This window comes from Orycteropus afer, unplaced genomic scaffold (assembly GCF_000298275.1).
Source record: "Orycteropus afer afer isolate SDZICR_OR568_19922 unplaced genomic scaffold, OryAfe1.0 scaffold00160, whole genome shotgun sequence".
Lineage (NCBI taxonomy): Eukaryota > Metazoa > Chordata > Mammalia > Tubulidentata > Orycteropodidae > Orycteropus > Orycteropus afer.
Genome location: NW_006921747.1, coordinates 1,179,845 through 1,191,131, shown reverse-complemented (window position 1 = coordinate 1,191,131; position 11,287 = coordinate 1,179,845).

Below are 11,287 nucleotides of genomic sequence, written 5' to 3'. Positions count from 1 at the left end.
AGGACTTCCAGTACAATTTTGAATAGAAGTGGTGATAGCAGGCATCCTTGTCTGGTTCCTGTTCTCAAGAGGAATGGTTTCAGTCTCTCTCCATTGAGCATAATGTTGGCTGTTGGTTTTGCATAGATGCCCTTTATTATGTTGAGGAATGTCCCTTCTATTCATATTTTGCAGAGATTTTTTATCAGGAATGAGTGTTGGATTTTATCAAATACCTTTTCTGCATCAATGAATATGAACATATGACTCTTTTCCTTTGTTTTCTGTATGTGATAGATAACCTTGATTGTTTTTCTAATGTTGAACCATCCTTGCATACCTGATATTAACCCCACTTGGTCATAATGAATGATTTTTTTGATATGTTGTTGGAATCTATTGGCTAGGATTTTGTTGAAAATTTTTATATATATATTCATAAGGGATATTGGTCTGTAGTTTTCCTTTTTAGTGATGTCTTTGCCTGGTTTTGGTACCAAGGCTGTTCTTGCTTCATACAATGAATTTGGGAGCATTACATACTTTTTTATGTTCTTGAATAGTTTGAATAGGATTAGTGTCAGTTCTTTTCTGAACATTCGGTAGAATTCTCTGGTGAAACCACCTGGGCCAGGACTTTTTTTGGTGGTAATTTTTTTTATGACCTGTTCAATTTCTTCTTTTGTTATGGATCTGTTCAAATACTCCACTTCAGTCTGTGTTAGTTTAGGTAAGTAGTGTGTTTCTAAAAATCTGTACATTTCTTCCAGATTTTTAAATTTGCTGGAATACAATTCTTTAGAGTATCCTGATATTATCTTTTTTATTTCAATTGGTTCTGTTGTGATGTCCCCCAGCTTGTTTCTTATCCGTATTATTTATATTCTCTTCCTCTTTTCCTTTGTTAAATTTGCTAGCAGTTGTAAGTTTTATTAATCTTTCCTAAAAAACAACTTCTAGTCTTGCTTTTTCTATTGCCTATTTTCTGATTCATTTATTTCTGCTTGAATCTTTTTTATTTCCTTTCTTCTGGTGACTGTAGGGTTTTTCTGCTGTTCTTTTTCTAATTGTTGGAGATGTTGATTGAAAGTGTTGGTTTTTGCTCTTTCTTCTTTTTTACTGTGTGCATTTATTGTTATAAATTGGCCTCTGATCAGTGCTTTTGCTGTCACAAAGATTTTGGTATATTGTGTTTTCATTCTCATTTGATTCAAGGATTTTTTTAAATTTCATTGTTTATTTCTTCTCTTACCCAGTCTTTTTTAAGGAGGGTGTTGTTCAGTTTCCATGTGCTTGCTCTTTTTCCACTGATCTTCCTACTGTTGATTTCTAATTTGATAGCATTGTGATTTGAGAAGATAATTTGAAGTATTTCAATGTTTTTATATTTATTAATGCTTGCTTTATGTCATAACATATGGTCTGTCCTGGAGAATGTTCCATGTGCACTGGAAAAGAAGGTATGATTTGCTGCTGTTGGGTGAAGTGCTCTGTAGGTGTTGATAAGGTCATGTTGGTGGATTGTACTGTTTCACTTTTCTGCATCTTTGTTGAGTTTCTTTCCAGTTGTTCTATCTTTTATTGAAAGTGGTATATTAAAAGTCTCCCAATATGACTGTGGTGTCAAATATTTGTCTCTTCAATTCTTTTAAAATCTGATTTATGTATTTTGGGGCTATTTCTTTGGGTCCACAGATATTAATTATGGTTATATCTTCTTCTTCAATTGATCCTTTAATCATTATATAATGTCCTTCCTTGTCTCCTATGGTGGTTTTTGTCTTAAAGTCAATTTTAACAGAAATTAATATTGCCACACCTGCTCTTTTTTAGTTTCCATTTGCTTGATATTTTTTTTCCAACCTTTGATTTTTACTCTATTTTTGTCACTGTGTCTAAATTGTGTCTCTTGTAGACAGCATATTGATGGGTTATGTTTTCTTATCCAGTCTGCAACTCTCCATCTCGAGTGGTGCATTTAACCCATTTATATTCAGTGTAATATCAACAAGTATGAATTTGTTGTTGTCATTTTGTGGGTTTTGTGTGTGTGTGTGTGTGGTGTGCCTGGATTCTTTGTTCTATATAATTTTCTGTGCTGAGCTTATTTTGTTTATTAATCATGTTATCATTTCCTTTGTTGCTGTTGTCTTAGTATTTTCTAAATATTTGTGTTTGTCCTCTTTTTTATTTTGATGTGAAGGTTTATAATTTTTCTTTGAAGTTACCCTGTGATTTATAATTTTCTCCCCAAGTTTAGAACAGTCCATTCTATCTTGAAACTCTCTTGACTTCCTCACCATTTAGAAGTTTTGTAACTACACTATTTTCTACCTCTTTTTGGTTTCTGTTATCCTCATTTATCAATCAATGTCTCTGGTTCCCTGCTTACAATCTTGTAAGCTTATTTACTTTGGATACTTTCATAATTGGGTTGGTTTCTTGGTTATGTCATCATGTGTATTAATGATCAGTTTGTTTGTTATTATTGGTTCTTGGTTCAAAGGACTCCCTTTAGTATCTCTTATAAGGTTGGCCTACTTTTAACAAATTTCTTTAATTTCTGCTTATCTAGAAATCTCCTAATTTCACCATCATATATGAGGGACAATTTTGCTGAGTATATAATTCTTGGTTGGAAATTTTTCTCTTTCAGGGTTTTATATATACCATCCCACTGACTTCTTTCCTATGTGGTTTCTGCTGAGAAATCAGAACTTACTCTTATTGGTTGCACTTTGTAGGTAACTTTTCATTTTTCTCATGCTCCTTTCAGGATTTTTTTCTTTGTCTTTTATTTTAGTGAGTTTGATGATGATATGTCTTGGTGATTTTCTTTTGGGGTCTATCCTGCTGGAGTTCTTTGGACTTCCTGAATGGATATATTCTCATCTTTCATCCTATCAGGGAAGTTCTCTTCCAACAAATCTTGGACAATTTTCTCAGTAGTTTTATTTTCTCTTCTTGTTCTAGAATTCTGATTACATGTACATTATTCCTTTTGATGGTACCCCACATGAACCTTAGGTTTTCTTCATTTGTTTTGATCTTTTTTCTGATTGATCCCTTTCCAAAGAAGTATTCAGGTATTTGTCTTCAATCTCATTAATTCTGTCTTCCACTGATTTGATGCTACTCCTTTCAATGTGTTATCTATTTCTGAAAATTTAGTATTAATCTTCTGGATTTCTGTCTGGAGATTTTGAATCTTTTCTAATTTTTCATTTATTTTGTCATTTTATCTTTATTTTCTTCCAAAAACTGTTCTAGGATTTTGTTTGTGTTTTCATTAATTTTGTCAGTGTTTTCCTTGATCTGTCTCTCAATCTACTGAGTGTAACTAAATACAATTCTTTTGAATTCCTTATCAGAGTATTCCAATGCTGCATCTTCCTCAGGAATGTGTTCTAAGTCTGTATCATAGTCCCTTATTTCTACTGCTTTATCTTACTTCTTTGTGTGGACTGTGATGGTCTGTTGTTTCTGAGATATTGTGACATTGTTGTATTTATAAACAGGGTATTTTGCTCCTCTATTTGCTAGTTGGCACCAGTTATGCACTTATCACTTGTCTCCTAGTGGGTGTGACAGAGAGTAAAAGTGGTTGCACAGATCTCTGTTAACTATTTGTGAAGAGCAGGTAAAGGTGAGTCAGGCCCGTGTATCACTGACAAGTTGGTGTAGAAGGAACTGGTAGCTTTCAGTCAGTAAGTGGAGCTGCAGGAGTTATGGGTGTGGTTGGGTTCTATGGGGACAGTTGCTGTTTCCTACTCAGACAAAAACAACAATCAAAAAAAGTAAAACCAAGAGAAGAAAATACAAATATTATATAAACACACAGAAACAATCACCAAAAGAGGGGGGGGGAGGAAAAGGCAATAAAGGAGAGAAAATATTTAAAGAAATACTTTAAAAAGCCAAAAGAAATATGAATAGAAAATTGAGGGGAGGGTAACATGCAATACCTGGGGAGGGTGGAATAAGAGAAAAGAGGTAGAGTAGGAGAATAATGAAGAAAAATGTGAAAAATGCAAAAAGAGAAACAAGAGATGGGAAGAACCACAAGAAAGAAACAAATGGGAACCAGGGGAAAGGGAAGAGAGAAACGCTGAAAACTAGAACCTGGGAAGGGAAGAATAAAGAACAATAATGAAAAGGACAAGAAAAAAAAAGAGTAATTTTAAACCAGACAAAAACAAACAAAAAAAAGAAGAAGAAGAAGAGAAAAAAAAATCTGGGCAGGCTCAGGTAGGGCACCCAAGATCCATCAGAGCACACAGAATGGGGTGGAATTCCTGCTGGCCCAGAAGGTGGGTGGAAATGAGGGATGACTGCACCTCCATTCACCAAAAGGGTGTGGGATATTAGAGTAACAAGGGGAACATCACACCTTTTCAGTCCTTGTTGTTGTTGTTGTTGTTATGTGCCGTCGAGTCGGCCCCGACTCATAGCGACCCCACCTTGGGTTTCCGAGACAGTGTCACTACGGAAGTAGGATTGCCCAACCTTCCTTCCGAGGAGTGGCTGGTGGGTTTGAACTGCCAGCCTTCTGGTTAGCAGTCAGGTGCCTTAGGTCCTTAGTGTCCAGTAAGTCCTTGTGGTCCCTGGCAAGTGGAGCCTATTCTTAGGTTCCTGGAATCTGAGAGAACACTGTCAGTTTAAAATCCAAGATGGTGAAACTGCTGGTAAACATTCAAAATGTTTGCACCCTCCAGACAGTCAAAAGTCTACAGCTCAGCCCGTCTCCCTCTTTACTGGTTCCCTTTTTATTCACCAGCCACTACTGGAGTCCTCTGTGCAGGCCCTGGCTAGCAGGGCCAATTTTTAGGTTAATTCTTAGGTCCTAACACCACTTGGCAATATCCAAGCTGTCTGTGCCATCAGGATCACTGACAGTCTGCAGCTCTATATGTCTCCTTTTTCAATGTTCTTATGCAAGATTTTCTATTAGTTGGAGTTTAGTCCACTTCTGTATCCTTCCCTTCAAAGCTCAGGGCTCCTGGATTACCTGTGTTAATTGGTTCCCCTCTTCTTTATTGAAGAGGGTCTGTGTAATTTGTCTGCCTATTCTGCCATCTTACCACAATCCTTTTGATGATTCTTGCATTGTTTAATATTTTGCCCTTAGAATCCTTCAATATTGTATTAGGCTTGAATTTTTCATCAGTTCTTTCAGCTTGAGAAATGCCAAGTCTGTTCCACTCTTTTGGTTTTCTAATTCAAGGTCTTTTACATTTCATTATAATACTTTACCATGTCTTCTTGAACTGTCTTTTGAAACCTGTTTAGCTCTTTTATTTTACCATTTCTTCCATTCACTTTAACTACCTCCATTTAAAAGCAAGTTTCAGAGTCTCTTCAAACATTCATTTTGGTCTATTCTTCCTTTCCTGTCTTTTTAATGACCTTTTGCTTTCTTCAATTATGATGTTGTTGACTCCTCCCACAATTCATCTGGTCTTCAGTGACAGGTGTTTAATGTTTCAAATGGTCTATAAATTCAGGTGGGATATAATCAAGGTCATATTATGGCTCTTGTCGACTTGTTTTAATTTTCTTCATCTTCAACTTGAACTTACTTATGAGCAATTGATTGTCTGTGCCACAGTCAGCTCCTGGCCTTATTTTGACTGATGATATTGAGCTTCTCCATCACCTCTTTCTGCCAATATAGTTGATTTTATTTCTGTGTATTCCATCTGGCAATGTTCCCATGTATAGTTACCATTTATGTTTTTGAAAAAAGGTATTTACAATGAGTAAGTCATTGGTCTTGCAAAACTATCATGCATTCTCCAACATCATTTCTATTACCAAGGCCATATCTTCCAACTACTGATGGTTCTTCTTTGTTTCCAATTTTTGCATTCCAATCACTACTAATAATCAATACATCTCGATTGCAATTTCAGAATGCAGAACTGGCAAAAATATTCAATTTCTTCACATTTTTCTTTTATGGTTGGTATGTAACTTTGAATAATAGTTGTATTAACTGGTCTTCCTTGTAGGCATATGGATATTATCCTGTCACTCACAGCATTGTACATGTTGTACATGAGGATAGATCTTGAAATGTTCCTTTTGATGATGAATGTGATATTATTACTCTTCAATTTGTCATGCCTGGCAGAGTAGACCATATGAATGATTCAAAATGGCCAATACCCATCCATTTTCAGCCCTCTAGCCTAGGATATCATTTAATTTCATTTTTGACAACTTCCAGTTTTTCTATATTCACACTTCTTACATTCCATGTTCCAATTACTAATGACTGTTTGTAGCTATTTCTTCCCATTTTGAGTTGTGCCCTGTCCACAAATGAAGATACTAAAACTACTCCATTCACATCATTAAGGTTGGCTCCACTTTGAGGAGCCATGTGGTAGTTGTATGTCAACTTGGCTGGGCCTGGTTGAGTGCCTGGGCAGCTGAATGCAGTTACTGCCCATGGTGAGATTGGCAATTAACTCCATGGTGGAATCTACTGGAGCAGCTGAGTAACTACTTTAGTGATGTTGGCTGCTTCTAGCAAGAAACAACTTTGAGGAAAGTCTCCATCTGATGACACACTTGAACCCTACATGTAGCTGAGTTGTTGTTCAGCAGCCTACTATGTTGCCCTGGAATTCTTGGGACTCTTAATGAACTTGAATTAATGGCCTGCCATGTGGTTTGGTAATATACTGTACCTTTTCACTTGTCAACCTTGGGTTTTTCAGCCTCAGCAGGTAGCAGCTGCCTGAGTGAAGAGATGCCTCTAGCTTCAGTATGCTGGGAGCAAGTGGCAGAGCTGAAGCCCAAAGTTGATGGGCTTTCACCCAGCCCCTAAAGCCCAGCACTTTGAATTCAGACTTCTAGCCTCCAAAACTGTAACAGAGTAAACTGCTATTTGTTAAACCCATCCCATTTGTGGTATATTTCTGTCAGAGTGGCACTAGATAACCAAAACAAGCCAGCTCTTCCTCAGTCACATTTTGAGTGCCTTCCAACCCAAGGGGCTCATCTTCCAGCACTATATAAGACAATGGCTCACTGCTGTTTGTAAAGTTTTCCAGTAATATATTAGGCAGTGTTTCATTGGTGGGATAGCTTCTAGCTTCACAGCCACATGTAAGTCACCACAGTAGGACAAAATGACAAACAAATGGTGGAATGTAATACTACTCAACATTGAAAAGAATACTGCTATCCTCAACAATGTAGATGAATCTCAAAAACATTATGCTGAGTGTAAAGAAGCCTTACACAAAGGAGTGCATATATTTTAGGGTGTGATAATTTCCTGTAACTTGATAAGGCTTGAGTTACACAGGTGGATGCTTTTGTCACACTCAAATTGTATACTTAAAATTTGTAAATTTCATTATATGTAAAATTTACCTCCAAAGGGAAAAATGTAAACAAATATTGAACTCTAATGAATGACATGCATAGTGAAATATTTAGGGGGAAATGTTGATATCTACAACTTACTTCGAATGCATCAAAACAATAAAATGGAATGAGAGTTGGATAGAGGGATATATAGATAAGGTATATGATAATATAAACATCACAAAATGTTAATGGTAGAATTTATGTGGTGGGTAAAATTTCTTTAACTTCTTTGTATGTTTAAATTTTTTGCATATTACACTTTTGTAACACGTGAAATGGAGGTATATATTTACATGGAAAAACGACCAAACTTATGTAGAGAAAAATAAGTTACACAGCTACATCCACATATAAATATTAGATTTCTGGCCATAGACACAAGAAACTTAATTATTGTTACTTCTGAAGAACAGGAAAAGATGTTTGTAGTGGAAATAGGAGACTTTCACATTCTAATAGGGAAAAAGGAAAGTTAAGAAATAGCAATACCATCAAAAATGAAATTACACAAGCAGAGGAAGTAATGACCCAAAACTGCCAAAAGCAAGATCAGTGTTCTATGTAATGATATGTGTGCTGGAACACAACATGAGCATGTAAGCTGCTCTGGGCCTTTACAGCTCAAATAGAAACATTAAATACTTTTCTTTTAGCCAGTTGCTCTGTGTGGTCAACTTTTATGAAACAGAGAAAAATATAGCTAATTTTTAAAATTAAAATCAATATCCTACCAGGCGCTGGAGTATAATAATAAAAATAATTGAGTTTCTTTGCTCATATCACTTCTGAAAAAGGAAAAATACAGATACCTGTATGTTAGGATGTGATTTGCAGTCTTGGTTGCAATGGAGAGCTTTGGGATATCTACAGTTGTTATACAGGAGAATTTCTTGGACTCTTAACTGAAAGGACAACTCTGTCCCTAAGAAGCTTCATCAAGATGATTTCTATGATGCAGAAGTCAATTATAACTCCATTCTCTAACTTTACCACTTCTTACACCAGCCATTCTCCCTACAACACTTTCTCTGCCGGGTTTGATAATTCATTGGAACAGTCAAAGAGAACTCATGGAAATAACATACGTACAACAATTTTAGTAACAGAAGGATGTAACAGAAACTAAGATATGCCAAGTGCAAAATTTGGGAGGGGTCCCACCATGGGGCTTCAATAGCTGAAAGGAGACACACTTAGATCTCAAAGGGGAACTGCTTACCCTTCCTGAAAACCACTGTTCATTTTCACCCATCAGGAATCCTTTACATAGGAAATTCAGTGAAGTTACTTGGTGGGTTCAGCTATTGTTCAGTCCTCTAAGCTTTCAGCCAGAATTCGGTCTTTGTACTCTATTACCATAGTATGGGTCAGCTCATTGTCTCTGCTTCTTCTTTTGGTATCATAGCAGCCACTACTCACTACCTCTGTCGCTGTCACAGGTTTCCTAGGTCTAGGAGGGTAATAGCTTCTCCTGGCTCTTGTCAATCAAGAAGCCACATAAGAGCCTCTATGTTCTAGGGTTTTGATTGAGCCACCAGTGCCCTCCCCAGCTAATCCACATAAAGGCCAACTACTGAGTGAGCCCCTCTGAGCCAATCCATGTAAAAGTTAGCTACAAGATTAAGACCCTCCCAGCCAATCCTGGTATAATCAACTACTGGGTGGGGCTTTGGAACCCAAAAAGCCAAATTGCTGTTTTTAATGAAGTGATTCCGCAGCCCACACCAATTATCTGTGTTTCTTAGTGCTGCTATAACAGAATTACCACAAGTGGATGGCTTTAAGGAACAGAATTTTTTTTTTCCTACAATTTAGAAGGCAATTAGTCTAAATTCAGGGAAAAGGAAGACTATCTCTCTGTGTCAGCTGGGGGGAAGGTCTTTGTCATTTTTCAACTTCTATTCCTCAGTTTCTTGGTGACCTTCATGTGGCCTGATAATCTCTCTTCCCTCATCTGTGCCTGCTTACTTCTGTGCCTAATCTACTCCTTTTATGTCTCAAAAGCGATTTGTTTAAAACATACCCTACACTGGTATGGCCTCACTAACATAACAAAGAAAAACCTGTTCCCAAATATTCATAGGTATAGGAGTTGGGATTTACAATACACATTTTGGGAACACACAATTCAATTCATAACACCAGTCAATAGCTTCATTCTCTGAGAAGGCTCCACTCAGGCCCACATTTTTCACTTGCACTTGATTCCAGAGCTCTCACTGTGGCTAATTGACCAGAATGTATATATGAACCCAAGATGGTCCAATTAGATGCTCTCTCTCTCCCATGAGCTCACAATTGGATTGTTCATGCTGCACTTGGGAAGTCATGCCAGGTTAGGAATCATGGAGATATTTTCTACCATATGCTACTGAGAAGCAAAGAAAGCTCGTCTGCCAAGAAAGAGAAGAACATGGAGCTGTACAGAGAAAAGTAAAAATGAGAGTCAATAAAGCCCCTGAAGAATTATAAAGAATAGGTACCTGAAATTATGTGTAATACATAAAAAGCTGAAGGGGGGAAAAAAGAAGATAGCTACCTGATTTCTAATCACATACCCTTGCACTTTTCTTTCCAATGCCTTATAAAGTCCACTCATGAGTCATTGACCCTAGATTCCATTAGCTAACCCTGAGGCTGTCCCTAAAATTTTCTTTTTTCTTAAACCAGTCTAAGTACTTTTTTTGCAACCTAAAGAGCTATAACTAAGGCAATTATTGTGAAGAATGTGCAAAGTGCAATTCAGGAGGCCAAAAGAGACTCCATCAGAAGCCCTAAGAATTCAGAAAACTTCACACTAAATAGTCACTGGGAACAGAATTCTATGAACCCTGATGCTCTAAACCCCTCCTCCTAGGAGCTGTGTAGTATATCCCGGAGATCTCCTGCTGTGTACCTCCACTTCTCTCTCCTTCCCTCCCTCCCAGGTATAGGGCCTGAGTAGTATGTGATTGGAAATGTTAAAGTCTGTATCAATCATCATTCCTAATTTAACAGTCAATCTTACTCTGCAAACATAGCCACAAGACAGTCTCCTAACCACTACTTTTAAGCAAGTGCTTACCCTAAATCCTTCCTACATAGAAATTTCCATGCTGTCAATGTGGGCCTGCAGTCAGCCCCAGGGTTACAGGTGAGGAGAGACAACTCAGGGACACCTGAAGTAGCAAGCGGGAAGAGCAGGAAAAAAGGAGATAAAAAGCCAGGAACCCAGACAGAAGAGCAGTCAGCCCCAGGGTTACAGGTGAGGAGAAACAACTCAGAGGTGCCCAAAGTAGCAAGCAGGAAGAGCAGGAGAAAGGGGATTAAAAGCCAGGAAGCCAGGGAGAAGAGCAGTCAGCTGAAGGGATTAGGTGAGGAGAGGAAACTCAGGCCCACCCAGAGTAGCAGGCCAGAAGAGCAGGAGAAAGGGGATAAAAGCCAGGAACCTGGACATAGGAGCAGTCAGCCCCAGGGACAACTCAGGGACACCCAAAGCAGCAGGCCAGAAGAGCAGGAGAAAGGGGATTAAAAGCCAGGAAGCCAGACAGAGGTACAGTCAGCTACAGGGACACAAGTGGGGGTGATACGAGAGGTCTCCAACAGCAAGACAAACTTGTCTGTCGGTTTGTCCAACTGTGGTGACATGTAGACGTGAGTTTTGAGACTGAGCCTCTGGTGTTTAAAACCCAGTGAGATGCACCTGCTCACAGGTAACAGGCCAGCTTATAGACTGAGACAGACTAGGAAGAAGGAAGAGGCCTTCCACTTCTCAAAGAATTGGCCAGGGAAAACCTTATGAATAGCAAAGAAACACTGTTTGGTACATTACCCTGCACCTTTAGGAATAGTCTGTTTAGATTAAAAGGCTCTCAAAATAGGACTGGGAAAGAGTTGCAACATCTGAGTAAACCCAGCCTTACTCATATGGAAAAGAGAAAGCTTT